At 36.6% G+C, this 8,575-nt stretch overlaps 1 long non-coding RNA gene across 1 annotated transcript in view; it reads right to left on the minus strand.

The window, feature by feature from the left end:
• Window positions 1-3,337: 3,337 nt before the first annotated feature.
• LOC122078543 overlaps window positions 3,338-8,575 on the minus strand; it is a 34,284-nt gene continuing 29,046 nt past the window's right edge. The window contains exons 2-3 of the long non-coding RNA XR_006140102.1: window positions 4,056-4,435; window positions 3,338-3,912 (exon numbers count right to left, since the gene is read on the minus strand). This is a non-coding gene — a long non-coding RNA (uncharacterized LOC122078543). The remainder of the gene's footprint in view (window positions 3,913-4,055; window positions 4,436-8,575) is intronic.

The raw sequence follows: 8,575 nt of genomic DNA on the forward strand, positions 1-8,575 counted from the left end.
CAACAGTCACTCATGAATCATAAATGATGCGTGGCTACAAAGTTTTAAGTGCATTCCATCCTGCCTTGCTGAAGGTATTGGGCGTCTTGTTGCCTTTCTTGACTTGATCTACTATTAACATTACAAATATACTTATTTCATTCTTTGTCCATTTTGCATACTCCTGATCGGGATTTAAACTGCTAACCAGCTCTTTTTTTTTTTTGCTAGAAGATCAGATTTTATTAAAAATAATTAAAATAAAATATAGATAAAGGAAAATATAAAAACGCAAAACAAGATAACTGACATCTTCGACATTGCCATCAACAGGGATTCACAATCGCTATCTCAAGAATCGAAAACAAGGTCTCGATGTTGCATCTTTTGCCAGCTTCTCCTTGATGTGAGAGGTAAGAGCAACCATGGTATCTGAGATACAAGTTCTTGCCGCATTCTAAGCCAAGTAAACAGCAATGAGATTTGCCTCCCTGAAATAATAAGTGATCTTTCAATCGATTGAATCAAGGTACATATGGAGATTAGCCCAATCCTGAGCAACGAACCAAGGGATACACCTATGCTGATATAGAAACCACAATTGCAGTCGAATCAGAATCTATCCATAAGAATCAAACTCCCATATCTTCTAATATTCAACAAAACTAAAACAAAACCAGAAAATACATAACTCATTAGACTATGAATAGGTAATCACATTCATAAAAGGAAAAGGGGATATTTTTGGGTTCACATTCATGAAAGGAAGTAGAGGGACACTTGCTGAGGCTATTTTTACATGATAAACAGAGACACGCAATCTGTTACATTCCATTCCAGCAATCCACTTCAACACTGGAAAGGTCTCATCCTAGCATCTATGCAGAGACAAACACAAAAAGAAAAAGAGAAAAAAAATCACCATTCAAGGCCCCAAAACAAAACCTGCAGTAGGTGACAAAGACATCCTCCTAAATCTGCCTTTTATAACAAACTGCATCTATACTTGGATGCCTTTGCCTAAGCTAAAATGACTCGACTTACCTGCACAATAACCTAACAACAGTGACACACTTGGGGCTTGAACATCTAAATAGTGGATCATACATAGTTTTTCGTACTTCTTACTCCAAGAGAGAGAGAGAGAGAGAAAAAAAAAAAAAAAAAAAAAACGAAACCAATGTTAACTAGCATGGAATAAAGTTCTGAACCTGTTTTCTTTTGCTTCACAGAATTGAAAAATGAGATCACAACCAACATCCCAGGAATCCCTGCAATATGCCTGGGAGATCTGCCATCCATTTACATTTACAAGAATGAAATTTATTGAGTACTAGAAGCCTTCTCTTGGGTTACCAAAGCACAATTCATTCTCTCTTCCTTTTATGAGCTTCAAGCCCATGCAATTGACACCTTAAGGGTCACACTTCAAATACCTGTTTAGCCAATAGGCCCCTCCATCCCTTTCATATCACTTCAAGACCCAATCACACTCTTCCCTTTCTTTGAACTGGTTTTGGTCAAATTGTAAGTTTCTTTCCCTTTCTTCGAATCTCATGCTGATTCTGGCTTCACATGGGTATGCAGATCCAGGGTCAATGCCACCATGCATATATTATAGCTATACCTTACCTTAATTGAATACCGCAAGGCTCTAGTTAACAAAACCCTATGGTCCTTCTTAGCCACACATTGCAATTCCGCTTTAGTTCATCTACCTACTTTCAGTCTTTCGTGAACCCGACCATAAAGGTTCTACTATATTCATGACAAGATCAAAAACCTGAGAAATATATATAACACAAGGGGAAACAAAAGCATACTGGTATATCAACTGAATAGTGTTTCCACTCATTTTCTTTCTTCAACAATAAATGTTTCTCGTTTCATTCTGTAAAAATGAAGAGGACTATTCCTTTTTTTCTTTTGATGCTCAACTTTTTATGATCTTTCCTTCTAATCAATTTTTTTAACATTATTCTCCTTTCCTATCGAGTCGGGTTCCTCTCCCTCCAGGTAAACTACCCTACCCCATCTTACACCACCCATGGGGTGTGGAGACCAAACCCCACGGATAGTGTGAGATGGGGTGGGGTGGGGTGGTTACCTGCAAGTAAGGGATCCGACTCTTTCCTATCTACCAATTTTAACAGTGCTTCTCTTTTTGACATCAGCCTTGTTACAGAAAAGATCTGAAGAAAAACAAAATCCTCAACATGATATTAAGAGATTGAAAAGAAAGATGAAGCAGATGACTTGCATGCTACAAGGAATACTCCTCCAATTAAATATAAAACAGAAATTTCTGTATTTCTGGCTCTGGTTCTGGTGGTTACTAGGAGCATGGTGCTTTATGTTTGATCACAAAAGCCAACTTGACCATACCACAAGAGTAGGAACCCTGTTTGTCCCATCAATAACATGTAGAAACCAGGCTTATAGTTGAACACCTTTCCTGAATTGAGCTTAAAGAAAGCTTCGACCTGGAAATGATCCCAAGCTGACGGACCTTGGATAATCCCTCTCAGACCCATCCTAGGTCATCTTCAGGGGTATCAGACAATGTAACAGCCTGTTGTAAGTATTTCGGACTTGATTTCTGCATTTCAACCCAACCTCTGATTCTAACATAGTTGCCACGGCGCCAAGACAAACAAAGGCGGTGGAGGGTTGTCTAAGCGCTTAGGCGAGAAGGTGTCCGCCTTAAGGCGAACAAGGCGAACAAATGTTATTTTTTATTTTTCTTATTTTCTAACATTATTAAGTTATATATATCTTGTATCATAAAAAATCAAGATTAAACCACATCAAGTCATTAAAAATCAACATTTAACCACATCAAATCATAAAAAAATTAACATTAAGTCATATTAAGTTACAAAAAATCAACGTTTAGAGAAATGCTCTTACTTTATAATAAGTTTGACTGGTCAAATGATTTTATTTTTACATGAGATTTTTTGTATTAGTTATAACATAAAACCAGCTTTGGTCTAAGATTACTTAAATTTGAGTTGCAATGACAAAGTTATACTTCAGTCAAACTTATTTTTAAGTGCACGAATACTGTTAAAATCGCCTGAATGAAAATAATTTTATGAATATCAAAACAAAATATTATTTTACCGGACTTTTGGTTTTTAACAATGTTTTAACATAATAGAATTTATAAAATTTTCATAATTGAGAAAAACTCCAACATTTAAAAGTTAAAAATCGTCCCTATAACTAAAATCCAGTTTTTTGTTCTTCGACTGAGGGGTTGACTTTTTATCCTTCTGGAATTTGATTTTTAAACTATTTTTATTAGGTTCAAATAGAGGATATTTGCTTATTTATGAATAATATATTAAGTAAATGAAATAAAAAATATTAAAAACATTTACTTGAATGATATTTGACATAAATAAATACCGAAACACAAGGCGACATGCAGTGCAACAAGGCGGCTGTCGCCTCGGCCCTAGACAAACCGCCTGAACGCCTAGGGCGACGCCTTGACAACTATGGATTCTAGTACTCTCATCAAGCTCCAACTCAAACATCAAACTAATGGATCTGATAGCTACATTGTCCTCCAAAATGCTGGTGACGGATGGAAAAGTTGCTTCAGTGGGCATATGAGGATGCTTGTGACATCTTGAACTAGCCACCGGAAAAGTAAGGAAACCTCTGCTGATTTAATGATTTGGAAATTTTTTGAATACCCAATAGAGTGAGTTTTTTTTCCCTTTGAAAGCTGCAAGAGAACTTGCCCAAAAGTGCTTATGAAATGCCTAAATCCAGTAGAATCTGGTTGCATTCCCAATCTAGAAACAAACTCAGCCAAACATGCAGCAACCTTTGATCTTTTCACCAAATAATGCACCAGCAGCATCATGATATTCATTCAAGAGGGGTGGTCCAAAAGTGAAATCGGTAAGGCTCTGGCACCTGTTCAAAGATGAAAGGTTCTAGGGTGAGCCACACAAAAAAACATAAGCCCAGGAGGTTGATGAGGAAATGTAAGCATCCCAGAGTATACTACAATCAAGCTGATAATATATTAACACTATCACCATCCCAAGAAAATGAACCTTGAAACAGTTCCAGTTGCTTCATCTTCAGAGTTCATGGCTAGCAGAGTACTGAGTAGTTGCTTCAAATATGAACTTTGAAACAATTCCAGTCCTAACTCCTGCTCTATCAACAGTGCCACAGGTCTGCCAACAAATATTATCCAGAAGCAATAATGCGCCCACAACATCCACCTCTCCTGTCACGTGGGTACTGGCTTTCTGAAATGGATTTCCCTTGGAAGACAAATAGAAGGAAAGCATTCTTTCAACTGCGTCCCGTCTGTCCCTTAGTTTCATCAGATCAGAAAATACTTCTCGTTGCAACCATTTCAAAATCTCAATTTGTAAATAACACAATGGGACGAGATCTAAAGCTCCATCGTATAGCTTGTTTCAACCTATGGAAGAAGGAAACATGTCAACACAAAACTACAAAGACCAGACCATCAAATAATTTACTTCTCACCAAGAAGTTCAAAAGTAACACCTTAAGAGTTGGCCAGATAATAGTAGCTGCCACTAATTTACCAGAATTTGTTCGTAAGAAAAAAAGAAACCAGAATTTGACCCGGATTGGAATCATCCATATGCCCAATAAATCAATCCAAAGGCACATAGTTGAAGCTGTTGTAGGATCTTCTTGGTTAGACTTAAGGTTGACAAATATTGAGGCGGAATTTCAGCAAAAAGAAAGAGAAAAAAGAGGCCAGAATAGCCAGCAGGTTGGCCTGGTTCTCTGAACCCAAGATTCCAGGTTTCGGTTTCAAGCCTGGTTTTGAGGCCCAAATGGCCAATTAGGTCCCAAATCTTCTAGAAAACCCCATTTTTAGGGCCTCAAACATAGAACCCTTAGCTTGTAAAAAAAACAAACCCAAAATGCTAGTTTAACTTGGACCCTAAGTAGTATACAATGTACACTGCTGTGTACATTCTCTTATATTGCCTATTCCACACAAAATTTATTGGTATAACACATATATTTCAATTAAAACAACTAAAATGTGCTTTAGGAATGAATAAACATAAAATTATAAACTGTTTCACAATTATCAATTATAATACATGGTTCATTACAAAGAGTCAAAGATAGTGGAGTGAAGAATACAACCAAGTCAACCCTCCTGCTCATCCTAGATTCCTAGTATCACATCGAGTTCAGGAAAATATCAAACCCAAAGAAACCAACAAAATGGGTCGAAATTCGAAACTACACATTTTATATTAAAAGTTGAAATGATACCGAAAAACACATCATTAAAATTTCATCGAAAAAGAAAATTTTCAACTGAAACCATTCACATTTTACATATTGCATGGAATTTCATTTTGAAATCTTGCGAGACTGAAATATTACGTGAAATTTTGGAAAAACCGTAAACATTGTCTGACCCATTTCTCTAGTTCAAAGAGTGGCATGTGTTTCTGTTCGCGATTACTATTCATTCCCCTTTTTTTTTTGTTGTAATTTTTATTAAGTGTTAGTAGATGGATGGATTGGGGATTCTTTGAGTCCAGCCTTGTTTAAGCTGCTTTCCTTTATTCTACATAGAGTTTTATCAGTCCAGCGGTGTCTTAAGCTGCTTTTTCCTTTATTTTATGCAGAGTTTTAAGCTACTTTCCATTTAATTTTGTAAGAAGTTCTTTTCAACTTAGTTTAACTCAAATATAATTCTTGTAGATATTAGGACTGTATTGATGCCATTGATGGGACACATTAATGCAGGAGTAGATTAAAAGAAAGTACCCCAGCAAAATCAGCCCAAAACCCAACCCGATAGAAGAGAGAAAGACTTGCTATAGAGCTGGAGAGAGAGAGGTGCGGCCAGGTCTGTAGGAGTCCGATTGAGCTGCACTCTTGGGCATAGAAAGTCCCTGGGGAGGGTACAAAAACCCCCAAAGTTGAGAGGTTTCTGACGGCTGGTTTTGAAGTTACAAGCTTTCTTGATTTTCTGACCTAGGACAGAAAAACTTCAAGATTCTGCAAAACAGTTGCTGGACAGATCTGGACAACTCCAAGAAGAGGACCGGGTGGTCTAATAATAGCCTAGAACACTCTTAAAAGGGTTTACAGATCAGAGGTCAAAGGAGGGAGATATGGAGATCAATCTCTCTCCTAAAATCTTCACTGATGCTGGTCGATTTTGGACTGTAATAGCTTCTAACAGAATCTGAATTGTACCTCTTGAATGTTACAACAAATAAAATAGAAAAAGAAGAATAGAACACATGGGGGGTTGAGAAGGGTGAAAGAGAATAAAGGAAATGGCTATCTCAGCCCGGGCTTCTCACCTACAGCTATCTCAGCTGCTCTAAGCATTTAGTTGCAAACTTTATTTTCATTCAAATTTGTCCAATAATGGTACATATGCCTCTATTTATAGAGGAGAAGTTTACAATTATACTAAGACTAGGAGCTAGTTTCCAAAGAGGACTAGACACTCCTACTACAACTAGGAATTCAAAATAGTACCAGGACTTGACTTTATGACTTCAACATGGAATAGGATTAACTAACTAATAGTCCATATAGGACTTTACAACCAACTAATGGTCTAATGGACATCTATTGAATTAAATAGCAACTAATTAAACTAATGAATTAAATCCCGTTTTCCTACCTTCTACCCATGTTTTAGGCCCATTAAAGTGGCCAATTTCAAAGAAAACACATGGAATCAAAGGCCCAACACATACATAACACAAGCCAAGGCTTATTTGCAATAAAATAAGCCTAAGTGACTTATCTACATCACACATTACTGCTCTAATCACCAAGGGACAACAAATCCCGTATAGAGGATGGAAAGGAGTAACTACTCCGAATGTGATGTGTGCATTTGCCATGAAATTCACATTAGTATATGCAGGTTGAGAGGGCAATGCCAATGATTGTCATTTTTGCTGATGCACTAGTGAATCCGAAGTTGAGATTTCCTTATTCCCCCCAAGGTATATGAAGTCAACATTTGTTAACTTTCAATTTATCAAATTTAATTTCACTATGATGTAGATCGATTGAGTGGTTTGAAGTACAGAAGAAGAAGGCTGGTCCAACCAGCCCCTATCAGGTCTAGCCAGCCTAAGTCAATTGAAGCCAGTTGTAGCGCTTAATTTTCTCCCGACTGGTTTCAGTTTTGAAGTAATATTTTGTCTTATTTTAAGTCTTAAACAACATGGAAGTTTTCTTCTACCAATAGGATGAATTTCCAGATATTTTTTTTTTCTTGTTAGCAAGCAACTAGATTCAGTTCTGGACCGTCTTTAGGAAGAAGTTTCTCTTTTCTTTGAGTCTCCTTTTTCCTCTTAAGTTTCTATTTTTGTAACTTTCTATTTATGAGGCAAGGCTTAGCCTATATAAAGCCATCGATTGTAATCTCTTTCACATAATTGAATGAATAAATTATCTACTATTTGCTTGCACAAACATTATCTGAGATAGACTGAGGACAACTGAGACAGTTGTGGGTGAGAGACCTAGGCTGAGAGCATAGTTTTTAAGGCGTTGGTAAGGCGACGCCTTAGCAGCGCCTTGGCGCTGATGCGGTCTAGAGATGGTAAGGCAGTGCTCCGCCTTACGTGAAGTGGTGCCTTACGGGTTGTTTCTTTCTTTTTTTTTGAACACATTTTAAAATTACTTGATGAAGATTTCAAATATAGATTTTTTATTGGTAGGTGTATGGTTTTGTCAACACTTGAGATGTATGGGATCACCTTTACTCCACCAAAAATAACCAAAACAAACAAAACAAAAACATAATTCACAAACAGGGTTTGGATTTTGTCAAGGGTTTTAAGAAAGGGCTTTGAGAAGGAATCAAGGAACAAGGAAGAACCACTGATCCAGGCGACCATTTTGCTTCGGTAACGGTGAACTTCATTTTTCTTTGACAGGAGTAGAAATATAGTGGATAACCTTAGGGTTTAGGCACTCATTTTTGGCATCATAGAGGTAAGTATAATAAATACTTTTATTTTTTATGTCTTTTTTTCTTTATATTTATAATTTTGTTTCATAATTATGTATTTATATTATATGTTAATATGTTATGATGATTGATGATTGATGATTGATGATTGATGATTGATGATTGATGATTGATGAAGATGAACTTAGTTTATTCACTTTATTGATTTGTTTTCTTGATGAATATCTTACATTGGTATGAATGTGAACCTTTAATATTTATATAACATATGAGTAATAGGATTCAACTAGAATTTGAGCCAAATAGATTGGATTTATAAAAAAAATTACACAGGAACGCTTTAGTCGATAAGGCGACGCTTTATGCCCACCTTATCGCTAAGGCGCTCCGAAAGACCCTCAAACGCCTCCGTCGCCTTACCGCCGTAAAAACTATGCTTCAAACCCAACATAGAAACTAATAACCAATAGCCTAACATACTCTTAATAGCAATGAAATTACAACAACAACGAAAAAAAACACAAACAGAGAGTTGCATATTCATAAAAAAAAGAGCTGCAAGGTAGCAGCTGTTAAAAAGAGAGCTGCATATTCATCATTTCATCCAAAAAA

This window comes from Macadamia integrifolia, chromosome 5 (assembly GCF_013358625.1).
Source record: "Macadamia integrifolia cultivar HAES 741 chromosome 5, SCU_Mint_v3, whole genome shotgun sequence".
In the NCBI taxonomy this organism is placed as follows: domain Eukaryota; kingdom Viridiplantae; phylum Streptophyta; class Magnoliopsida; order Proteales; family Proteaceae; genus Macadamia; species Macadamia integrifolia.